The 23,992-nt window shown below is 37.7% G+C and overlaps 1 protein-coding gene across 4 annotated transcripts in view; it reads right to left on the bottom strand.

The window, feature by feature from the left end:
• Positions 1-23,992, bottom strand: part of TMEM117 (transmembrane protein 117) — a 498,717-nt gene that overhangs the window by 173,038 nt on the left and 301,687 nt on the right. The window lies entirely within an intron of this gene.

Genomic DNA, 23,992 nt, shown 5'->3' with positions numbered 1-23,992 from the left:
GATTACCTTATATAAGAAGGCATATTTAAGATACTATTGACCTCTTCATAGAAACAAAACATATATAAAAAATAAAATACCATAGTTATTGGTATTTATTGTCTAAATTCAAAACTCAGAAATCCAAATATTTCTTTCTCTGTCTAGATTTTTACCAAAATCACTAGTCAAAATATTGTCTTCCCTTCTCTCCATTTTTTCTTTCTATGGTGTGAGGTATGGGACTTGACCCAGTTTTATAAACTACTTGTTTTAATAGCTTAGCATTTCCCTCACCTCCACACCATTTGCAGTTCTATGTCTTCTTCCAAAAATATTCTACCTCTCTTTCTCAGATGCACAGATTCTGCCCATCTTCTGAGGTCTAGACAAAGTCACATCACCATCACACACTGTGATGTCTTCACTGTGCCCTCCAACCATAGCTCTGGATCCCTCCTTCTTATGTGGCTCACTGCTTTCAACTTTCTATTTTATTTACTAGGTACATTTGTTCTCTCTACTAGGCTTTAAAATCCTTGAAGGTGAAGATTTATCTCTATATCCCTTTCAATGTCTAAAGTTCTTTTATAATATTTGCTTAAAGAAGAAATGACAAAATGATTTTATATAAATGCTTATTTTTGAAAATACATAAACAAAATAAATTGCTCATTGGCCACATCCCATATTAATGGTTTCAGAAAATGTCCAAAGTATCACAAATAGGTAACCTATTATAAAATCATTTTTAAAAGTCTGATGGGATGTGGAATGAACTTCCTTCTTTCTTCTCATAAAAGAAAATGTATTTGTATATGGGTACACACAATCACACACATACACTTTTTTCTTTTCTTCAAGAGAAGAAAATACTGTTACTAATTGGATTTGCATTTAATAATGTTCACATTCAAATAATCAAAGCCAATTCAAAATTAAGAAAATTTATACAAAACGAGTGTAAATTGAGTAAGGAAGAATTCTCCTTCCTTACAGAATTGAGTAAGGAAGAATTCTCACATCCATTAAAATATACCTCTCTCTTGCTCTTAAGGTGTTAATATTGCACTTAAGTATAACTTCCAACAATGGCCTGACTTGCAATGGGTGAAATTTAATCATTTATGATGAAAGATTTTTATTCAGTGGGGAGTCTTTCTGGATCAATGACCCCTTCAATCCTACTGGACTTTCTGTGGAAGGCACATCAATTCTCAAGCAAGCCCATCTTGTTGTGCTACACAGCAGCCCAGAAATGGCCTCTGGAAATATGCCAGGGCTTCACATGCTCATTTAAAATGCAGTCTGAGCAGAGGTTAAGGAGCCCAGTCTCCAGGAAACACTCACTCTTAATTCTTCTTCATATTCTTTCTCAACATAACATCTTAGACTGGAGCTCCCATGTTTCTCTTGGGTTGATGAGAACAAAAGGAAGTTCACTGCTCTTCACCAAGATTTATACCAGCTCTAACATAAGGCTTATAATAATTTTGTGTGATGTGGCTTTGAAACTTCAAATTCACAAATGTCACAAATGGTTTTAATACAAACTCAGTTAATTTCTTGAAATTGTTAATTACATTGATAATTGTGAGTGCAACTAACATTAAAAATTCAAAAGGGAAAAACATTGATTTCACTCCTTTTTAGGAAGAAATTTATGATTTTCTCATCTATTTATTTTCTTCTTCACAATTCAAATTTACAAGTGTTTATTTTCTCACTCTAACACCCATGCATTATATTGTTGATCAAAGAAAATTCATGATAATTGTCAGAATGAACAAAGGGAAGATGATATAATAAAATTTAAGCATGAACCAAGTGAGTTACACTGTTACTAAAAAGTGAAACAAGGCAAAAGTAGAAAAATTTAAATTCCATATATTCTTGGGTATAAAAAAGTATTTTAAATCATAACTTCCCTTGAGAAAGGAATTGTTATTCTTCCAAACAACAATTTCATCCACTACTCCTTTGTAACTTTCTTCAATAGCAACTCTTGTGTCAAGCTTTATTTTTACAAAACCTCAAGGTTAAGTAAATAAATACTTAAATAAATATTTCATGTTTTACCAGCTTCCTAAAAGATTTAATTAATTCTGTTCAGCAATATTTACCCTGTTCCAGAAACAGTCTACATGGTAATAAATATTTCCAAGGAACAGAATGATTACTGGGTGGATTTTATTCAATTTTCAATGTTTTCTCCAGGGCACTTTCTGGGAAATACTTATTATATTTTCTAGAAGAAGGCAATCTGCTGCTGTATGACCAATTATTACAGCAGCATGTTTTATAAAAATGACATTCAAGGATAAAGGATTTTCTCAGGAAAATGGCAAGATGAGGCAAAAACAAACAAAAAAAGCAGCACACTTTTATCTTTCTTTCTTTCTTTCTTCCTGATTCCAGACAGCTGGTCTTTTTCACCTCCAGTTCCAACTCTTTATTTTAAGTCATATCATCAGATCAATGTCAGGTCACTTGCAGCTAAATTGGCAGGAGCAGAGACAGTCATTAAAGGGATGCATTCAATAAAGAAAAATCCAATTACCTTCTGCATTAGAGAAATCAAATTCATTTCTGGTGTTGGTCAAGGACAGTCTTTGTGGGAAAAGATGCAGGAAAGGCAGGACTAAAGACCATGCACAAAGGTTACTGTGTAGCATAAATACAATATGAAACTTGTTGATGCTTCTCCCACAGGAGGACAGCTAGAATTCAAAATCCCAGGTCTTTCTTTCTAAACTGCGAGAAATTTGTTTAACTCTTTGAGTGCCACAGTCCTTGCCTTTCCCCTTCCTGCCTAGGGAGTCTTTGCACAAAATCCAGAACTTCATTATAGCCTGATCACATTACGTCTTGTTGGGTGGTTTTTTTCAGTAAAATATAAGCTGTTCTAGGGCATAAGTATTGTGTAATCTGAGTAAGAACATGAATGTTGAGTTTTAAAAGTCAGTAAGTGACTGCAAAAGCAATTTATCTCTACAAGAATCTAAGTGGAAACTTTGTTCCCCCATGAGTTGAGCTGATGTGACACGGGGGCAAAAATGGAAGCACGAAGGCAGCAAGGACAACAGTAATAGCAAAAAATTTGCCAGAGAACTTCATGCATTACAAAGCTCCCACAGGTACTTTTCTTAACAATTGTCACAGCGATTTTATAAAGTGAGTCATTATTTTCCACCATCCACCAATGGAGAAAGAGAAATCAGCAAGATGAAATAACCCGTCCAGGGTCACACACCTAACAGACTCTCCCCGGCACCAGCTCTGAAGCCAGACTGCCTGCATGACTTCAAGTTTTGTCTCTTACTATTTTTCCATTTGGGACAAAGTCATTAACCTCTCTGTACCTCCATTTCGTACTCATCATTATTCATCATGTATGGACACACAACAGATATGAGCAGGTGTTCTAAGAATTATTGGTGTTTTGCTGTTATCTAGAACTTCTACTTAACCATTTTGCTTCACGGGACTGTGTTACATAATTGGATTTACAGTCAAAGGGCTTGATGATCAGTCTCATCTCACCCATAAAGACCAGATTATCATGTACTGAACTGTCAGAAAATGATAAAGATATAGCATGATGTGAAAATATGTCACAGCCTGAAATGGTTGTGAAAAATCAAACCTATTACCAAAGGTTGCAATAATCTGAGAAGGTTTCACAGAGGATACGTTGGACATAACTGAGCGCTGATTTCCATCTGTATCATTCTCCAGTGTTGCCCATTATCTATTCTTGGCCTAATTATAGACTACTCACATACGGGCATTACATACCGTATGTATAGTCTCATTTGATATAGCTTTATGTTAAGCATGTGATGTTAATGAGAAATATTGACCTAATAGAGAGAAAAGGTCATAACACAGTGACGATGACTATGGCTGCATGGTGCCACTCTTGAGATTGCTGTTGTGGAGCAGAGAATCATTTTAGAGAAATAAGCGCGACTCTCTTAATACGCAAGCACACCCAGTACGGATACTGGTGAGCAAACACATACATATAATGTTGCATGGTATTTTGCAACTTTTCTTTCTTTCTTTTTTTTTTTTTAAAGGTTTTATTTATTTACTTGACACTGAGAGAGGGAACGCAAGCAGGGGGAGTGGGAGAGGGAGAAGCAGGATTCCCACTGTGCAGGGAGCCTAATGCAGGGCTCCATCCCAGGACTCCAGGGTCATGACCTGAGCCGAAGGCAGACGCTTAATGACTGAGCCACCCAGGCACCCCAGCAACTTCTTTCTATTTAACAATATATCTTGAACATCATCATATATCAGTACAGATACAGCTATGGTTTCAACTACAGAGCCAGAGCAAGTCTCTGGAAAATTCTTCTAAATCCTTCAGGTCACATATGCAAGAAACTTGACAGAAGTTTTCTTAAATTTTAAGACAAACCTGAAATTGTTCATAAAATTGCAAATAAGTCTTAAAGATCAAAGAAACCTTTCTAGACTATAGTTAATAAAAAATAAATTTTAATTTAAAATAGAGAAATCATTTCTTGTTTTTTCTTATCTCACCATACATTTACTATGTGCATTCCACTAAAATATAAAATGTTTCTATATTGTTCTAATTACCTTTATAATTAAACTTCACCTAACGTATGCATTATTTATTTAGATTTTTATTCACAGATGAGCTTCTACTTCTCCCTCTGCCTTCTTACCCTCCATCACCTTATTATACTTACGTTATTTACCATTAACTTTTTGACTCTTTGAGTACCTCATATCCTATTTTACTCATCATCTTTAAATGGTATCTTCTTCCCTCATCTATAAAAATGAGAATATCAGAATACTGTACTTTCTTACACTATACATCATTTCTGCATTGTTGGGGTCTGGGACTTCTCCTATGTTCGGGTTCATAATCAGAAACTAGGCATTTCTTTTAACAACAATTAAATAGACTCAATGATCTTTTCCAGTACTTCTGCTGGAGTTTTTCCACTGCTTCCAACGCTTGCATTTTGTTCTACAACATATTCTTTTTTTTTTTAATATTTTATTTATTTGATAGAGAGAGATATCACAAGTAGGCAGAGAGGCAGGCAGAGAGAGAGGGAAGAAGCAGGCTCCCTGCTGAGCAGAGAGCCCAATGCGGGGCTCGATCCCAGGACCCTGAGATCATGACCTGAGCCGAAGGCAGAGGCTTCAACCTACTGAGCCACCCAGGCGCCCCTGTTCTACAACATATTCTTCAGAAAGGGTCATGAGAATAATGTGGATTACAAGCAATTGTTTAATTTCTTATATTTGACTAATAATTAGTCTGAGTATAAAATTAATGAATCACTATATTTTTTTTGAAATTTTAATTTATTTATTTTTTCAGCGTAACAGTATTCATTGTTTTTGCACAACACCCAGTGCTCCATGCAAAACATGCCCTCCCTATTACCCACCACCTGTTCCCCCAACCTCCCACCCCTGACCCTTCAAAACCCTCAGGTTGTTTTTCAGAGTCTCTTATGGTTCACCTCCCCTTCCATTTTTTTTTTTTTTATAAACATATAATGTATTTTTATCCCCAGGGGTACAGGTCTGTGAATCGCCAGGTTTACACACTTCACAGCACTCACGATAGCACATACCTACCCGAATCACTATATTTTTAACCTTAGAATTAAAGGCATGACTCTCTTTCTTAATACTTTGAGTGATGCCATGGAGAAATCTGAAAAAAACTGAAAACTGGATTTTTTTTTCATCTTTATAAGTGAATTGTTTTTCATTGCTTAGATGTCCAGTTAACCTTTTTCTATCTTAAGTGCAGTAATTTTGCTGTTTATTGATTGTTGTCTGTCACTTTTCTAGGCACAGTTAGCCCATTCAGTCAAAAGAGTCAAGTCTTTCTTACTCTGTTAAGTCTTTTAAGAATCTTCAACTATTATTTTTATTTTCCATGATTTTAGTTCTATTCTTTAGAAGGACAATTCTGCAGATACTGGTTTTCTTTGTCTTCCTTTTCTAAATTAAAAAAAATATTTTATGTATTTATTTGAGAGGGAGATATAAAGAGAAGAGCATGAGCAGGAATGAGAGGAAGAAGCAGCAGGGAGCCCAATGTGGGACTTGAGACCAGGACCCTGGGATCACGACCTGAGCCAAAGGCAGACGCTTAATCAACTAGGTCACCCAGGCTCCCCCTTTCTAACTTTTAATTTCCCTCCCTCACTCATGTCCCCTACTGTGATTTTGGGTGGTCGATTAATGCTTGCAGAAAGTCCAATTTGACATGTATCTCTCTAATTTTCTTTCTCTTGCATTTCTTTCCTGAGCCTACCATTTCATTTCATCTTCTATTGTCTCACAGCATCTTCTCTGAATTCTTGTATTACTGCTTTTGAAGATAATGACTTCACTAATTTTTTTGACTCATTGTTGTGTTTTGTTTTGTTTTTTATCATAATTTTCCTCTGGTTCACAGTACCATTTCTCTGGTGAAATGTTCTTCCCCTGTTACCGGACTTTCTTGTTATTTTCTTCCTCTATTATTCTTAGAAACAAAATTCTCGTGCTGTTTCCTGTGGAATTGAGTGCCAAGTGAATGATGTGAGTTTTTCTGGACTAGCATTCTGCAAGAGGTTCATGTTGGGGGCAGGGCAGGGCCCTCAATCATCACTCCCCACCCCTATTGCTCCAGGCCTCTGAGGGAGTGCCACCTGCGTTGGAGAACTGTCCTTTTCCAACTTTGCCCAAGATCAGTAGACACCTATCTTCTCTTCACATTGTCTTGAAACTGTGCTCGCTTCAGCAGCACATATACACATTGTCTTGAAACTTAGTTGACAGTCACTACATTTGGCAGTCTGTAATCACAAATCATGCTTCAGAGTTAAAGATATGATTTACTCTTATTTAAGATAAAGTTAGCATCTCTGATTCTTATACTCCATGTTCTTTTGGTTGGTTGCCAAAATCTTCCTACTTTAATATGAAAATTCTATATTGCTATTTGAAATGATTATTAAATGGCTTATTTATGTGACAAATATATTTGTCAATTTTGAGGCCATATCATCAAAAATAATTACTACATCTGTGATATTGTCTCTTTTTTTAAGTATTACCTATCAAATGACCTAAATAACATTCAAAATCCGTTGGTAATTAACCTTGTTTTAGACTGTCTTTCCCAAATACAACTTTGTTAAAAATAAAATAATTAAACATAATAAAATAAAATTTGCAGGAATTTGAACATAAGGCAGTTTCAGATTTTCTGAGAGGATTTGAAGGAAAGTTTTGCTTTATATTCAACATATGTCATAATATAAAATTTAATTGGGTTATTTGGCTACCTATATTTAGTATATAAGTGAGATGTGAAAAGTATTTAGCCAGTGGAATGCTAAGTATTCTCTAAGGGTATTTAGTAGGCAGAATTTTCATCTCCTACATATAATAGGCATTATGGTTTTCCAATTTGATGATGTCTTCTGTCTCATGAAAATTACAGCAAAATGAGCCATCAGCAACAGATGATTTTCATGCATTTCTATAATTACTTTTTAAACACTTGGATAAAGGTCCTTGCATAACTGTTATCAGGACCAAGATACCTTTGTTTTTTTAGTTCCTTGTCCACTTAAGAATGTTAATTGAGGGTTAGTATCCAAAATCTACAAGGAACTTAGCAAACTCAACACCCAAAGAACAAACAATCCAATCAAGAAATGGGCAGAGGACATGAACAGACATTTCTGCAAAGAAGACATCCAGATGGCCAACAGACACATGAAAAAGTGCTCCACGTCACTCGGCATCAGGGAAATACAAATCAAAACCACAATGAGATATCACCTCACACCAGTCAGAATGGCTAAAATTAACAAGTCAGGAAATGACAGATGCTGCCGAGGATGTGGAGAAAGGGGAACCCTCCTCCACTGTTGGTGGGAATGCAAGCTGGTGCAACCACTCTGGAAAACAGCATGGAGGTTCCTCAAAATGTTGAAAATAGAACTACCCTATGACCCAGCAATTGCACTACTGGGTATTTACCCTAAAGATACAAACATAGTGATCCGAAGGGGCACGTGCACCCGAATGTTTATAGCAGCAATGTCTACAATAGCCAGACTATGGAAAGAACCTAGATGTCCATCAACAGATGAATGGATAAAGAAGAGGTGGTATATATACACAATGGAATACTACGCAGCCATCAAAAGAAATGAAATCTTGCCATTTGCAACGACGTGGATGGAACTAGAGTGTATCATGCTTAGTGAAATAAGTCAATCGGAGAAAGACAACTATCATATGATCTCCCTGATATGAGGACATGGAGAAGCAACATGGGGGGTTGGGGGATAGGAGAAGAATAAATGAAACAAGATGGGACTGGGAGGGAGACAAACCATAAATGACTCTTAATCTCACAAAACAAACTGGGGGTTGCTGGGGGGAGGTGGGATTGGGAGAGGGGGAGGGGGCTATGGACATTGGGGAGGGGAGGTGAACCATAAGAGACTATGGACTCTGAAAAAACAACCTGAGGGTTTTGAAGGGTCAGGGGTGGGAGGTTAGGGGAACAGGTGGTGGGTAATAGCAGGGCATGTTTTACATGGAGCACTGGGTGTTGTGTAAAAACAATGAATACTGTTACGCTGAAAAAAATAAATAAAATGAAAAAAAAAAAGAATGTTAATTGAGGGGCATCTGGGTCGTTCAGTAGATTAAGTGCCTGCCTTCTGCTCAGGTCATGATCCCAGGGTCCACAGACCCTGTGTTGGGCTCCCTGCTCAGCGGGGAGCCTGTTTCTCCCTCTGCTGCTGCCCCTGCTTGTGCTCTCTCTCTCTCTCGCTTTCTCTTTCAAATAAATAAATAAATTTTAAAAAAAAGAAGAAAAGAAAGTTAATTGAGACTATTAGTGACATACTGCCCCTCGCTGCAGTATTCCTTCCCTGACTTTGCTGAAGCCACTGTTATTTGAATATCATTGAGACATATATAGGTACATGACAGAAAAATTATTTAGACAGAATTATTAGCCAGTACTGGGCACTTACTAAGTACAAATAGGCAGTTAACACTAAGTTTTCAATACCAAACAAACCCATATTCTGGTATGTGCTTTGAAACTCCCTAGGGGGTTTCATTAGGGACAAGGTGGAAAATTACAAAGTTCTTTCAATTTGCAAAAGCAGGCTTTATGTTTGAAGAGTTTTGCTCCTTCCCAAAATTATGGTTCAGAATACATTCATTTACCAATAGCCAAAGCCAACATCAAAATGCGTGCCTCTTTACATACCCAGGCCAAGAGGAGAGACTGTTTATCGTTATGAAGAACAAGAGCACTGGCAGAGAGTTATAAGCCCTGGGTCACAAACCAATGACACAAGAAAATGTCAGTACTTAAGCTGGGGAGGAGGAGAAGATGGTGAGCAGGACTCCACCATTTCTTCCAATTGTTCACTTCACTTCTTCGCTCCAAAGCCCATTAATAAGAAGTCCTTATCCATACTGCATCTCTATTTTCCAAACTCCTTCCAACTTTATCATTATTATAGGAAGTATGACCCCGTTCTTTTTGGTTATAGGGTTTTTTCCTTCTTTTTTCTTTTTAATTTTTTTTCATCTTAAATGAAGTACAGTTGACATATATTATAATAGTTCCAAAATCATGATTTGACAAGCATGTCATTACGAAATGCTCCCAACAAAAAGTGTAGTCACCATGTGTAAAGTTATAACAAAGTTATTACAATATTGACTATATTCCCTATGCTGCACTTTTCATTCCCATGACCTTTTTATAACTAAAAGTTTGTACTTATTAATCTTTTTCCTTATTTTGCCCATCCCCCACCTCACTCCCTCTGGCAACCACTAGTTTGTTCTCTATTTATGAAGCTCCATTTTTTGTTGTTGCTGAAATTTTCAACTGCTAACAACTTTTAAGTCTCACTGCCCCTTCTTCCCCTTCTGCCCCACACCTGAGAAAGCTGATAAGAAAATCCTGGAGCTCCTTCCTTTGTACCAGCAGGAAGTTCAAACCCTGCACAGGAACCCTCAGCCTGGTCCCACCCCACATCCACAATAAAAAACCAAGTCAATCTCTTTACCTGACTTAGGCATTTCTGGATCTCTTTGAGAGCCACCATGCTCTCCCTAGAACCTTACCTATGTGAGGAATAAACCTTTTCCTATCTTCTTGGTGCAAATGGAACATCTTCATTCTCAACATCTAAACAAATTTGGGATGGAAGATCCATCCCACTTTTTCGGAATGGTCACACAGTAACAAACCCGACATATGGTCATGAGCGAAGATTCTTGTGATTTTTTTTTTTCCTACTCATCCTTTTTGGGATCCTACCTTTTTCTTACAGAATCTTGGCATCTTCTAATGCAAATATGTTCTACTGCCAAACAGCAATGCAAAAAGGCCTGCTGGAATTGAGGAATTGAGAGATTCGTATTCTTGAAACTCTAGCTCCGTGCATCAAAATCAGTTTGTAATTAACCTTGTTTTAGATTATCTTTCCCAAAGGAAAGGCTGATATTACATAAGACAGAGGCTGATATTGTATAAATTCTTCATATAGAATAGGGAGAAAGTAAAAGATCCCAAGTTTAGCAACTATGCCCTGAACATAAAGTGAGATTCTATAAAATGCAAAAGATCTAGCTGAATTAACCCTGCTAATTCACTCACTTCCAGAGTATAAGCTCCAAGATGGCAGGCATCCTGTCCATTTTGTTCACACTCTGTCCCCGTCATTTAGCATTATATCTGATATACTGCAAGCTCTCAGTCAACATTTACTGAATGAGTGGATGAATCAAATGATAAATGGATGAATGAATGAACAAACGGGAATGAGGAGGAGCACAGAATACAGAACAGACCAGGGGGAAGGCTAGGATAAATAGCACACTCCAAGTAGCTCTCTCCTAACTCTGCATTTAAAGCCTCTCTAGCAGTTAGTGGTGATGATGACACTAACAGGTATGGTGGTGGTAGTGGTGATAGGATGAGGAGGTGGAGGAGGAGGAGTACATGAATGGTAGAGTATTCCTGTTCCTCTCAAGCCCATCCCTTCATTGCCTGGAAAGGTACGAAGACACAGGCATGTGTAATTAAGAGTCTAAGAAGAGGCAGAGATGGTCTTTGTCAACTCCTGGAAGAATAAATAAACCAAATATGATTTCAAACAAGAGGGATATTAAGCCTAAGATGCATACTTACATTATCCACGTGTATATCTGCTTTATTGTAAATGTATTTATAGATGAATCAAATAAGGACACATATGAATCACATAAAGACTGGAAAGTAGTACACTTCCATATAGAGGAGGATGGTGTATGGCAGCCTCAGGAGTTGCGCAGTGCCCAGCCTGTGAACCCTTACATGTCGGTACCTTTGCATCCCTTGGAGCACAGCATTATTTTCTTATTCCCTGTCTTAGGTCAGTCTATGTAAAAACAAATCCAAATTGGATTTCTTCCCCACTAGGGAGGTATTATACTGTAGAGGGCAATGCATGTAGCTTGCTCCCTTTTGCTGACTCCCAACCCCCAACACACACAGTATAACACATACACAGGCATGCATATACAATCAGTCTCACACAACAACACCTCCCACTGAGACAAAGAAAGATCCAAGGTCCAACCAGAAAGGATTATGCATACTCAGTGAGGAACATTAGCTGAGTATACAATTAAGTAAATGGAAACCATGGAGGAAGTTTTCCAAATTACCTGGATATGCCTTGAATGGATTGCAACAAGAAGTATCTGAAAAATCACTGGCAAACATCTACTAGTGAACATTAAACCCGGAATATATTCTAAAGCTCTTTAGAAGCACAACCAGGGTTCCATAAAGCATGAATATTAATGCACCTGCTTATTATCTCCAATGATAGCCTGCACTGCCTTTGTGATGTATTGCACCTTATTGCTGGATCCCTACTGATTTACAATGAGTCCTGGACTGTTTTATTATTAAGTAAGGAAATTGGGCATGTCTCAGAATATAGAAGCATTTAGAAAAAGACACCTGAATCACCTGAATACAGAAATATACACAATCAAAAAGTACTTTCCCAGGCAAGGTCTGCAGAGTTTCAAATAGTGTGTTAACAAATGCAAAATAACTACAACATCCCCCAGCACAATTTGTTTTCCACCACATTGAATTATAATTTAGAATAAATATAAAGAATGAGATTACTGATTTTGCTGAGCAAAAAGCCAGCAAAAAAAATATTTATACCCCCTTCTGACATGCTATTCTTTATGGGTGGCCAAATTACCAAATGACGGTAGCCCAGTATTACACGGCTGAGCATTTATTTTTGGCTTGTGGCTTGAAAGACTGAGTAGTTTTCGGCATGCATACCTTCTCTATCTTGTTAAGATAAGTAAGTGATTGGTACTAAAGAAATTAATTATAAAAATGTACCATAATTTGAAGGCTTTGTGACAGGATATATGAATGGAAGGAGAACCAATAGGGAGATAAATAAAGGATGTTTTTAGAAATGTGATTAAAAGGACCATTATCCACCAAGGAGCCCTTGGAACACATTAAGAGCAAACATCTCCTCAAAAGGAAACTCAATCTCCTCTTAAGGATTCTAGCATTTCAGTTTCCTGAGTGAAATGCCTACTACATGCTTGTCTTAATGATAGTCAAAAGAGGTGGCTTGGTCTCTCAGACTCAGCATCACTATGAAGCCCACCATACTGCTTATATAACACCATTTCTCAAAAATGTTTCAGACAACTCTAAAAGGTAACAAAGACAAAGCTAGATAAGCCAGTGGAATGAAAAGAAGTTCAACTGGGTTGCCATTCCTACTGTTAGTAAGTTAAAGAAAAGGATGATAATCTTCATAAGCCTGACATAAGCACCTGTGTTCCGCTTTCAGAATCTGAGAGATAATAAAGTAAGGCAACCACCAAATAACATGGCTTCTAAATTCAAGCAAGCATTACTCTATGTTCTACTGTTGCCTGAAGACACATAATTACAATGTTATGCACTGAGTATTTGGGTGACAGAATAACAAGCTTAGAAATTTGAAAGCAATAACCTGAATGTGTATCTTTCCAATAAGAAATCCTACTTATCAGCACTGAGTGTCTAAAAATAAAACTTCATATTTTCATTTCAAATACAAGTAAAATATTGATTTTAGGTCAGGCATGTGCTTTAAAAATTAAACCAAGGGCACTTTAATTAAACTTTTCTGTTATTTTTTAATATATCAGATGTAGCGGCGCCTGGGTGGCTCAGTGGGTTAAGCCGCTGCCTTCGGCTCAGGTCATGATCTCAGGGTCCTGGGATCGAGTCCCGCATCAGGGTCTCTGCTCAGCAGCAAGCCTGCTTCCCTCTCTCTCTCTCTGCCTGCCTCTCTGTCTGCTTGTGATCTCTCTCTGTCAAGTAAATAAATAAAATCTTAAAAAAAGGGAGGAGTCAAGATGGCGGAGAAGTAGCAGCCTGAGACTACATCAGGTAGCAGGAGATCAGCTCGATAGCTTATCTAAACATTGCAAACACCTACAAATCCAACGGTAGAGCGAAGAGAAGAAGAACAGCAACTCTAGAAACAGAAAATCAACCACTTACTGAAAGGTAGGACTGGCAGAGAAGTGAATCTAAAACGACGGGAAGATAGACCGCGGGGGGAGGGGCCGGCTCCCGGCAAGCGGCGGAGCAACGGAGCACAAAATCAGGACTTTTAAAAGTCTGTTCCACTGAGGGACATTGCTCCAGAGGCTAAACCAGGGTGAAGCCCACGCGGGGTCAGCGTGGCCCCAGGCCCCGCAGGGTCACAGAAGGATCGGGGGTGTCAGAGTGTCGGAGAGCTCGCAGGTATTAGAACGGAGAAGCCGGCTGCAGAGACAGAGCCGAGGACTGAACTCTCAGCTCGGGGTTACCTTGAACTGGTCGCGGGCTGGGTGAGCTCGGAGCGAGGCTAGAGGCTGGGGATACGGGAGTGATTGGGTGCTGTCCTCTGGGGGCACACTGAGGAGTGGGGCCCCAGGCTCTCGGCTCCTCCGGGCCGGAGACTAGGAGGCCGCCATTTTCATTCCCGTCCTCCGGAACTCTACGGAAAGCGTTCAGGGAACAGAAGCTCCCAAAAGCGAACCCGAGCCGATTACTTAGTCCGGCCACCGGTAAGGGCGGTGCAATCCCGCCTCGGGCAAAGACACTTGAGAGTCACTACAACAGGACCCTCCCCCAGAAGATCAACAAAATATCCAGCCAGGACGAAGTTCATCTATCAAGGAGAAAGCAGGTTCAATTCCTAAGACAGCAGAGCAATTCCAGAGGAGGAGAAAGCAAAGCACGGAACTCATGGCTTTCTCCCCATGATTCTTTAGTCTTGCGGCTACTTCAATTTTTTTTTTCTTTTTTCAATTTTTTTTTCTTTTTTCTTCTTCTGCTAAATTTTTTAAAACTTTTACCCTTTTCTTTTTTAACGTTTTTTGACTAGTTCATCTAAATATATATTTTTTTTCTTTCTTTTTTATATTTTTTATTTGTTTTATTTTTTAATTTTTTTTCTTTTTTTTTCCTTTTTTTTTTCTCTTTTTTTTTTTTTCAGAACCTGTTTTTATCCCCTTTCTCCCCCCCACAATTAGGGGTCTCTTCTGATTTGGTTACAGTGCATTTTTCTGGGGTCTTTGCCACCCTTTTAGTAGTTTATTTGCTCCTTCATATCCTCTTATCTGGACAAAATGACAAGGCGGAAAAAATCACCACAAACAAAAGAACAAGAGACAGTACCGAAGGCTAGGGACCTAATCAACACAGACATTGGTAATATGTCAGATCAAGAGTTCAGAATGACGATTCTGAACATTCTAGCCAGGCTCGAAAAAGGCATGGAAGATGTTAGAGAAACCCTCTCTGGAGATATTAAAGCCCTTTCTGGAGAAATTAAAGAACTAAAATCCAACCAGGTTGAAATCAAAAAAGCTATTAATGAGGTGCAATCAAAAATGGAGGCTCTCACTGCTAGGATAAATGAGGCAGAAGAAAGAATTAGTGATATAGAAGACCAAATGACAGAGAATAAGGAAGCCGAACAAAAGAGGGACAAACAGCTACTGGACCATGAGGGGAGAATTCGAGAGATAGGTGACACCATAAGATGAAACAACATTAGAATAATTGGGATTCCAGAAGAAGAAGAAACAGAGAGGGGAGCAGAAGGTCTATTGGAGAGAATCATTGGAGAGAATTTCCCTAATATGGCAAAGGGAACAAGCATCAAAATCCAGGAGATGCAGAGAACCCCCCTCAAAGTCAACAAGAATAGGTCCATACCCCGTCACCTAATAGTAAAATTGACAAGTCTTAGTGACAAAGAGAAAATCCTGAAAGCAGCCCGAGAAAAGAAGTCTGTAACATACAATGGTAAAAATATTAGATTGGCGGCAGACTTATCCACAGAGACCTGGCAGGCCAGAAAGAGCTGGCATGATATATTCAGAGCACTAAACGAGAAAAACGTGCAGCCAAGAATACTCTATCCAGCTAGGCTATCATTGAAAATAGAAGGAGAGATAAAAAGCTTCCAGGACAAACAAAAACTGAAAAAATTTGCAAACACCAAACCAGCTCTACAGGAAATATTGAAAGGGGTCCTCTAAGCAAAGAGAGAGCCTAAAAGTAGTAGATCAGAAAGGTACAGAGACAATATAGAGTAACAGTCACCTTACAGGCTAATAATGGCACTAAATTCATATCTCTCAATAGTTACCCTGAATGTTAATGGGCTAAATGCCCCAATCAAAAGACACAGGGTATCAGAATGGATAAAAAAACAAAACCCATCAGTATGTTGCCTACAAGAAACTCATTTTAGACGTGAAGACACCTCCAGATTTAAAGTGAGGGGGTGGAAAACAATGTACCATGCTAATGGGCATCAGAAGAAAGCTGGGGTGGCAATCCTTATATCAGATCAATTAGATTTCAAGCCAAAGACTATAATAAGAGATGAGGAAGGACACTATATCCTACTCAAAGGGTCTATCCAACAAGAAGATCTAACAATTTTAAATATCTATGCCCCTAACGTGGGAGCAGCCAACTATATAAACCAATTAATAACAAAATCAAAGAAACACATCAATAATAATACAATAATAGTAGGGGACTTTAACACTCCCCTCACTGAAATGGACAGATCATCCAAGCCAAAGATCAACAAGGAAATAAAGGCCTTAAATGACACACTGGACCAGATGGACATCACAGATATATTCAGAACATTTCATCCCAAAGCAACAGAATACACATTCTTCTCTAGTGCACATGGAACCTTCTCCAGAATAGATCACATCCTGGGTCACAAATCAGGTCTCAACTGGTATCAAAAGATTAGGATTATTCCCTGCATATTTTCAGACCACAATGCTCTGAAGCTAGAACTCAATCAGAAGAGGAAAGCTGGAAAGAACCCAAATACATGGAGACTAAACAGCATCCTTCTAAAGAATGAATGTGTTAACCAGGAAATTAAAGAAGAATTGAAAAAATTCATGGAAACAAATGATAATGAAAACACAACAGTTCAAAATCTGTGGGACACAGCAAAGGCAGTCCTGAGAGGAAAATATATAGCGGTACAAGCCTTTCTCAAGAAACAAGAAAAGTCTCAAGTACACAACCTAACCCTACATGTAAAGGAGCTGGAGAAAGAACAAGAAAGAAACCCTAAACCCAGCAGGAGAAGAGAAATCATAAAGATCAGAGCAGAAATCAATGAAATAGAAACCAAAAAAACAATAGAAAAAATCAATGAAACTAGGAGCTGGTTCTTTGAAAGAATCAATAAGATTGATAAACCCCTGGCCAGACTCATCAAAAAGAAAAGAGAAAGGACCCAAATAAATAAAATCATGAATGAAAGAGGAGAGATCACAACTAACACCAAAGAAATACAGACAATTATAAGAACATACTATGAGCAACTCTACGCCAACAAATTGGACAATCTGGAAGAAATGGATGCATTCCTAGAGATATATAAACTACCACAACTGAACCAGGAAGAAATAGAAAACCTGAACAGGCCCATAACCAGTAAGGAGATTGAAACAGTCATCAAAAATCTCCAAACAAACAAAAGCCCAGGGCCAGGCGGCTTCCCAGGGGAATTCTACCAAACATTTAAAGAAGAACTCATTCCTATTCTCCTGAAACTGTTCCAAAAAATAGAAGTGGAAGGAAAACTTCCAAACTCATTTTATGAGGCCAGCATCACCTTGATCCCAAAACCAGACAAGGATCCCACCAAAAAAGAGAACTACAGACCAATATCCTTGATGAACACAGACGCAAAAATTCTCGCCAAAATACTAGCCAATAGGATTCAACAGTACATTAAAAGGATTATTCACCATGATCAAGTGGGATTTATTCCAGGGCTGCAGGGTTGGTTCAACCTCTGCAAATCAATCAATGTGATACAACACATTAATAAAAGAAAGAACAAGAACCATATGATACTCTCAATAGATGCTGAAAAAGCATTTGACAAAGTACAGCATCCCTTCCTGATCAAAAGTCTTCAAAGTGTGGGGATAGAGGGCACATACCTCAATATTATCAAAGCCATCTATGAAAAACCCACCGCAAATATCATTCTCAATGGAGAAAAACTGAAAGCTTTTCCATTAAGGTCAGGAACACGGCAGGGATGTCCATTATCACCACTGCTATTCAACATAGTACTAGAAGTCCTAGCCTCAGCAATCAGACAACAAAAAGAAATTAAAGGCATCCAAATTGGTAAAGAAGAAGTCAAACTATCACTCTTTGCAGATGATATGATACTATATGTGGAAAACCCAAAAGACTCCACTCCAAAACTGCTAGAACTTGTACAGGAATTCAGTAAAGTGTCAGGATATAAAATCAATGCACAGAAACCAGTTGCATTTCTGTACACCAACAAGACTGAAGAAAGAGAAATTAAGGAGTCAATCCCATTTACAATTGTACCCAAAACTATAAGATACCTAGGAATAAACCTAACCAAAGAGACTAAGAATCTATACACAGAAAATTATAAAGTACTCATGAAAGAAATTGAGGAAGACACAAAAAAATGAAAAATGTTCCATGCTCCTGGATTGGAAGAATAAATATTGTGAAAATGTCTATGCTACCTAAAGCAATCTACACATTTAATGCAATCCCTATCAAAATACCATCCATTTTTTTCAAAGAAATGGAACAAATAATCCTAAAATTTATATGGAACCAGAAAAGACCTCGAATAGCCAAAGGAATATTGAAAAAGAAAGCCATAGTTGGTGGCATCACAATTCCGGAGTTCAAGCTCTATTACAAAGCTGTCATCATCAAGACAGCATGGTACTGGCACAAAAACAGACACATAGATCAGTGGAACAGAATAGAGAGCCCAGAAATCGACCCTCAACTCTATGGTCAACTAATCTTCGACAAAGCAGGAAAGAATGTCCAATGGAAAAAAGACAGCCTCTTCAATAAATGGTGCTGGGAAAATTGGACAGCCACATGCAGAAAAATGAAATTGGACCACTTCCTTACACCACACACGAAAATAGACTCCAAATGGATGAAGGACCTCAATGTGAGAAAGGAATCCATCAAAATCCTTGAGGAGAATGCAGGCAGCAACCTCTTCGACCTCAGCCATAGCAACATCTTCCTAGGAACAACGGCAAAGGCAAGGGAAGCAAGGGCAAAAATGAACTATTGGGATTTCATCAAGATCAAAAGCTTTTGCACAGCAAAGGAAACAGTTAACAAAACCAAAAGACAACTGACAGAATGGGAGAAGATATTTGCAAACGACCTATCAGATAAAGGGCTAGTATCCAAAATCTATAAGGAACTTAGCAAACTCAACACCCGAAGAACAAACAATCCAATCAAGAAATGGGCAGAGGACATGAACAGACATTTCTGCAAAGAAGACATCCAGATAGCCAACAGACACATGAAAAAGTGCTCCACGTCACTCGGCATCAGGGAAATACAAATCAAAACCACAATGAGAAATCACCTCACACCAGTCAGAATGGCTAAAATTAACAAGTCAGGAAATGACAGATGCTGGCGAGGATGCGGAGAAAGGGGAACCCTCCTCCACTGTTGGTGGGAATGCAAGCTGGTGCAACCACTCTGGAAAACAGCATGGAGGTTCCTCAAAATGTTGAAAATAGAACTACCCTATGACCCAGCAATTGCACTACTGGGTATTTACCCTAAAGATACAAACATAGTGATCCGAAGGGGCATGTGTACCCGAATGTTTATAGCAGCAATGTCTACAATAGCCAGACTATGGAAAGAACCTAGATGTCCATCAACAGATGAATGGATAAAGAAGAGGTGGTATATATACACAATGGAATACTATGCAGCCATCAAAAGAAATGAAATCATGCCATTTGCAACGACGTGGATGGAACTAGAGCGTATCATGCTTAGTGAAATAAGTCAGTAGGATAAAGACAACTATCATATGATCTCCCTGATATGAGGACATGGAGAAGCAACATGGGGGGGGTAGGGGGATAGGAGAAGAATAAATGAAACAAGATGGGACTGGGAGGGAGACAAACCATAAATGACTCTTCATCTCACAAAACAAACTGGGGGTTGCTGGGGGGAGGTGGGATTGGGAGAGGGGGAGGGGGCTATGGACATTGGGGAGGGTAAGTGCTATCATGAGTGCTGTGAAGTGTGTAAACCTGGCGATTCACAGACCTGTACCCCTGGGGATAAACATACATTATATATTTATTAAAAAAAAAATTTGGAAGGGGAGGCAAACCATAAGAGACTATGGACTCTGAAAAACAACCTGAGGGTTTTGAAGGGTCAGGGGTGGGAGGTTGGGGGAACAGGTGGTGGGTAATGGGGAGGGCACGTTTTGCATGGAGCACTGGGTGTTGTGCAAAAAGAATGAATACTGTTACGCTGAAAAAATAAATAAAATGGAAAAAAAATCTTTAAAAAAAATAATAAATAAAAATTAAAAAATATATCAGATGTAGCTACATATTCATTAAAATTATTTAAGATGTTATATATATCAAAGGGCACATAATGTATATGTAAGGAATAAAGAAGAAAAGTAAATGGTAGAGCATGTTCCCACTACCTAACTTGGAAAAAAAAGGAGAACAAAGCAAAAGCTTTTAAGCCTTCTGTTAATTGCCTGCAGTCAAATTACCCCATCTATCCCTATGAGAGGTAACCGCAACTCTAATCTTGTATTTAGAATTTCCATTCCCTTGTTTTTCTTTCCAGTTAAATCTGGATGTAACCATAAGCACAATAAAATTTTGATTAGTGATATATATATTGTGTATTTATAGTTAAAGATAATAATACAGTATACTTTTTGCTCATTTTTCTGAGCTTTATCTAGAGTGAAGCATATGGTTATATCTTCAATCTCCATTGCATTTTCATTGATAATTTCTATTTCATTTTTCTTATGATTTATTTATAACTTTTATCTTTTAATCTTGGTTAATCTTATAAAGTTTTGTCAATTTTATTAAGCTTTCCAAATTTTTAAAATATTTTAATCCTCTCTATAACAATTTCTGCTATCTTCATTTTCTTCCTTCTTTACTCTGATGGATTTTCCTGGGTTTTATTTTTTTTTTCCTCCTAAGTTCTTAATGCTGAATGCTTACCTATTCATTTTCAGGACTTCTTCTTTTTTAAACTAAACACAATGGTGGTGGATTTACCAAATATCAAGTTCTGTCAATTTATCCTTTATAAATTTGAAGGTTTATCATAGGATACATGAAGTTTAAAATTGTTATACACCTTCCTGGTGAACTGAGTTTTTTCATCATAATGTAGTAACTCTCTTTAACCCTAAAAATGTTTTATTTCCCCCATGCCAAAATCCATTTTGCTTCACAACAATGTAACTAGATCAATTTTGTTTGGATACTGTTGCCCTAGTCTATGTTTCTCATTCTTTTACTTTTAAAATTTCTCTTTCTGTTTTGGACATGACTCCTGAAAACAGCATATGAAAGCAGAATTCAAAGAATGATCCCCAATCGTCCTTGGCCTTGTGTAATGTCTTTCCTTTTAGATCTGGGTGGAACCCGTGACTATCATGAGCTACACTCCCATGATTATGTTTTATGGCAAAAATAACTCTAATTTTTAAAAGATTTTATTTATTTATTCATGAGAGACAGATAAAGAGAGAGAGAGGCAGAGGGAGACGCAGACTGGATCCCAGGCCCCTGGGATCATAAGCCTAGCCAAAGGCAGATGCTTAACTGACTGAGTCACCCAGGCACGCACAAAAAGATTATTATGGACCAAATTTAGTCATGTGAGCTGTTTAAAAGCAACAGAAGAAATCAGACAGGTTTGAAACATGAGTGAGATTCATTGCAAGGGGTGGCCTCCTCTTCTGGGTACCCACCCCCCTTATTTGAGGGGATCTGAGAGTGGCTGGGGCAAGGAAATAGGGACCTCCGCCCTACAAACAAAAGGAACATTTTTGAGTGTTGAATTCTGCCAACAAGCTGAATGAGCCTGGAAGTGTGTTCTTCCCCAAACAGTCCGCATAAGAGCCAATACTTTGATTTCAGACTTAAGAGATCTGAAGCAGAGAACCCAGTGCAGCCTACACAGATTTCTGACTTCAGTGGGTCTTGTTTTAACCTCCGTTTGTGGTAATTTGTCACACAGCAATAGAAAACTAACGCAAAGCATAGAGATGGAATTAACTTTAAGCTTATCTCTCCATCCTTGTCCTCTGACAGGAAGGTTACAATAATTGTGCTTGCCGAAATAATTTATTTTTATCTCTTCATTTTATATCTTCTGTTGCTGAATCTTTTTTTTTTTCTTTCAATTTTGCCTCCTTTCGTGTTGATTGACTTTTTTATTTCATTCCTCTCTTCTCTATTGTTTTGGATGCTAAAATCTTCATTTATTCCCTAGGAAACTGCCTTAGGAATTTTCCTCTGTACACATAAATTAGTAAAATCTACTGATTTAATACCATCACTCTACTCCCAAACAATTCAAAGAACTCAGTGACTGAATTTTCATCAACCCTTCCCAACTTATACACATTTTTCCAGAATTTTAGTTCCATCTGGCTTTTATTAACACTTGCTTATTTTTAACAAAGAAATCATGATGGTTACTGTTCAATATAGTTAATTTTTTATTGTATTTAAGAACCTATGAAACATTTTTTGTTCACAAATCCCTCCTTGATTCTCAGATTGCCTTTTTTTTTTTTTTAAATAATGTTGCTGTGAGAAGTTTCTTCAGTGACAGTCTGTTAGCGATAAAATTTGTTTTATTTTTCAGAAAATTGAGACTTGGCTCTTATCATTGCAAAAGAGGTTTCATGGGGTGTACTTTTACAAGATGACTTTCTTTTAGAGAATGGAAGATATTATCTCCTGGCCTCCACTGTTACTAGTTAGAAATGAACTCTCATCTCTTGTTTTGTTCTCTTGTTACCTTTGAATTTACTTTTCCTTTGATAATATGTAGTTTCATCTCATTTGTCTAGGTATGATTTTTTTTCCCTATTCTGAATTTATTGTGATTTTGGAAGATGAAGATTCATGCATTTCAACAGTGAAGGAAAATTCTAAGCCTTTTTTTTTTTTTCCTTCAACTATTGCTTCTCTCCCATCCTATTTTCACCTTCTGGAACTTTGATGAGATGAGCAGTGTAACCTCTCATTTCATGTCTCTTACATTCTTTTAGTTACTTTCTATTTCCCTGTGTATCAGTCTAGAAATATGTACTTCGGGTGTATTTTAGAGTTTACTAAATTCTCTAATATGCTCTTCACCCCAACAACCAAACTCTTCCTTTTAATCATTATATAGTTTTATTTCTGAAAGTTCCTTAGAGGATCATTTTCAATTAACCCATTCTTTCATTCCTCACTTACATTTTCAATTCCTTCTTTATTTATTTGAATATATTACTTGAAAATACTTTATCTTCTACGTGGATAATTCTAAAAACTGAAATCTTTGTAGTAGTCTAATTCTGCCAGTTATATGTACTACTGTTACTCATGATACTTGTTTCTTGTGTGTTTTGTAATTTTTCTTTTGTTATGCAATTATGTTTATTGGCATTTGACTTGTGGAGATGTTTTAAGGACCAATTTGTTAATGTGCTCCTCCAGAGAGAATTTATGCTTGGTTTTGTGAAGGGCCTAAAGAAACATCTAACTTGGGATCACTTTAAAATAAATTCTTAATGTAGGCTTTTAAAAAACCTGCAGGTAGTGAGAGTTGGGGGCCTTCCACCCACTTGAGGTACACCTCATGGCTAAAATTCTCAGGGGGTAGACTTCATTTCCTCTTCTCTCCAAAACCTCATGATGAGATAACCAAGTTTCTAAAGTGCTTCCCTATTTGGGCAATTTTTTTCCCATTAAGCATTCTCACTGAGAATATAGCTTTTCAGTGTTCCTGGCTCTATGTTTATTATTTATGATTTGACCACATATCTTATCTGGGCCCTCAATTTTGTCTCCTTTCTCTCACACAAGAATAAAACAAGAGTTTTAGGGGACTGAAGACCGGCAGATGCCCTGAATCCTGTCAAGCCCCACTCCTTACTATGGGTTTGAGTCACATTTGGTTTTTGATGCCAAGATATTCTTTTCTTCCCTAAAAAGATCATGGTCTTTAAAAGATTGCTGTTTTTTATTATCTGTTTGTTTTTTTTTAATTATATAGCCAAGGTATTTTGGACCGGGAGGTGGTATACTGGCTGCTGTTGCCTTTTCCCAGTTTACAACATTCCCAGTCGTTCCTACCACCCCCACTCTAGCATTGTAGAGAACACAATGCGTTACCAATGAATTCAAGTTTTCATCATTGTCCCTAGGAAGGCATGATTAGTGTCTAGAAATAATTAATTCTAGAAAGAATAAAGATATTTGATAATTTTCAAATGTGCACAGCCTA

The sequence above is a fragment of the Meles meles genome, chromosome 7 (genome assembly GCF_922984935.1).
Source record: "Meles meles chromosome 7, mMelMel3.1 paternal haplotype, whole genome shotgun sequence".
In the NCBI taxonomy this organism is placed as follows: Eukaryota; Metazoa; Chordata; class Mammalia; order Carnivora; family Mustelidae; genus Meles; species Meles meles.
This window is presented reverse-complemented; position numbering and strand designations above follow the sequence as displayed.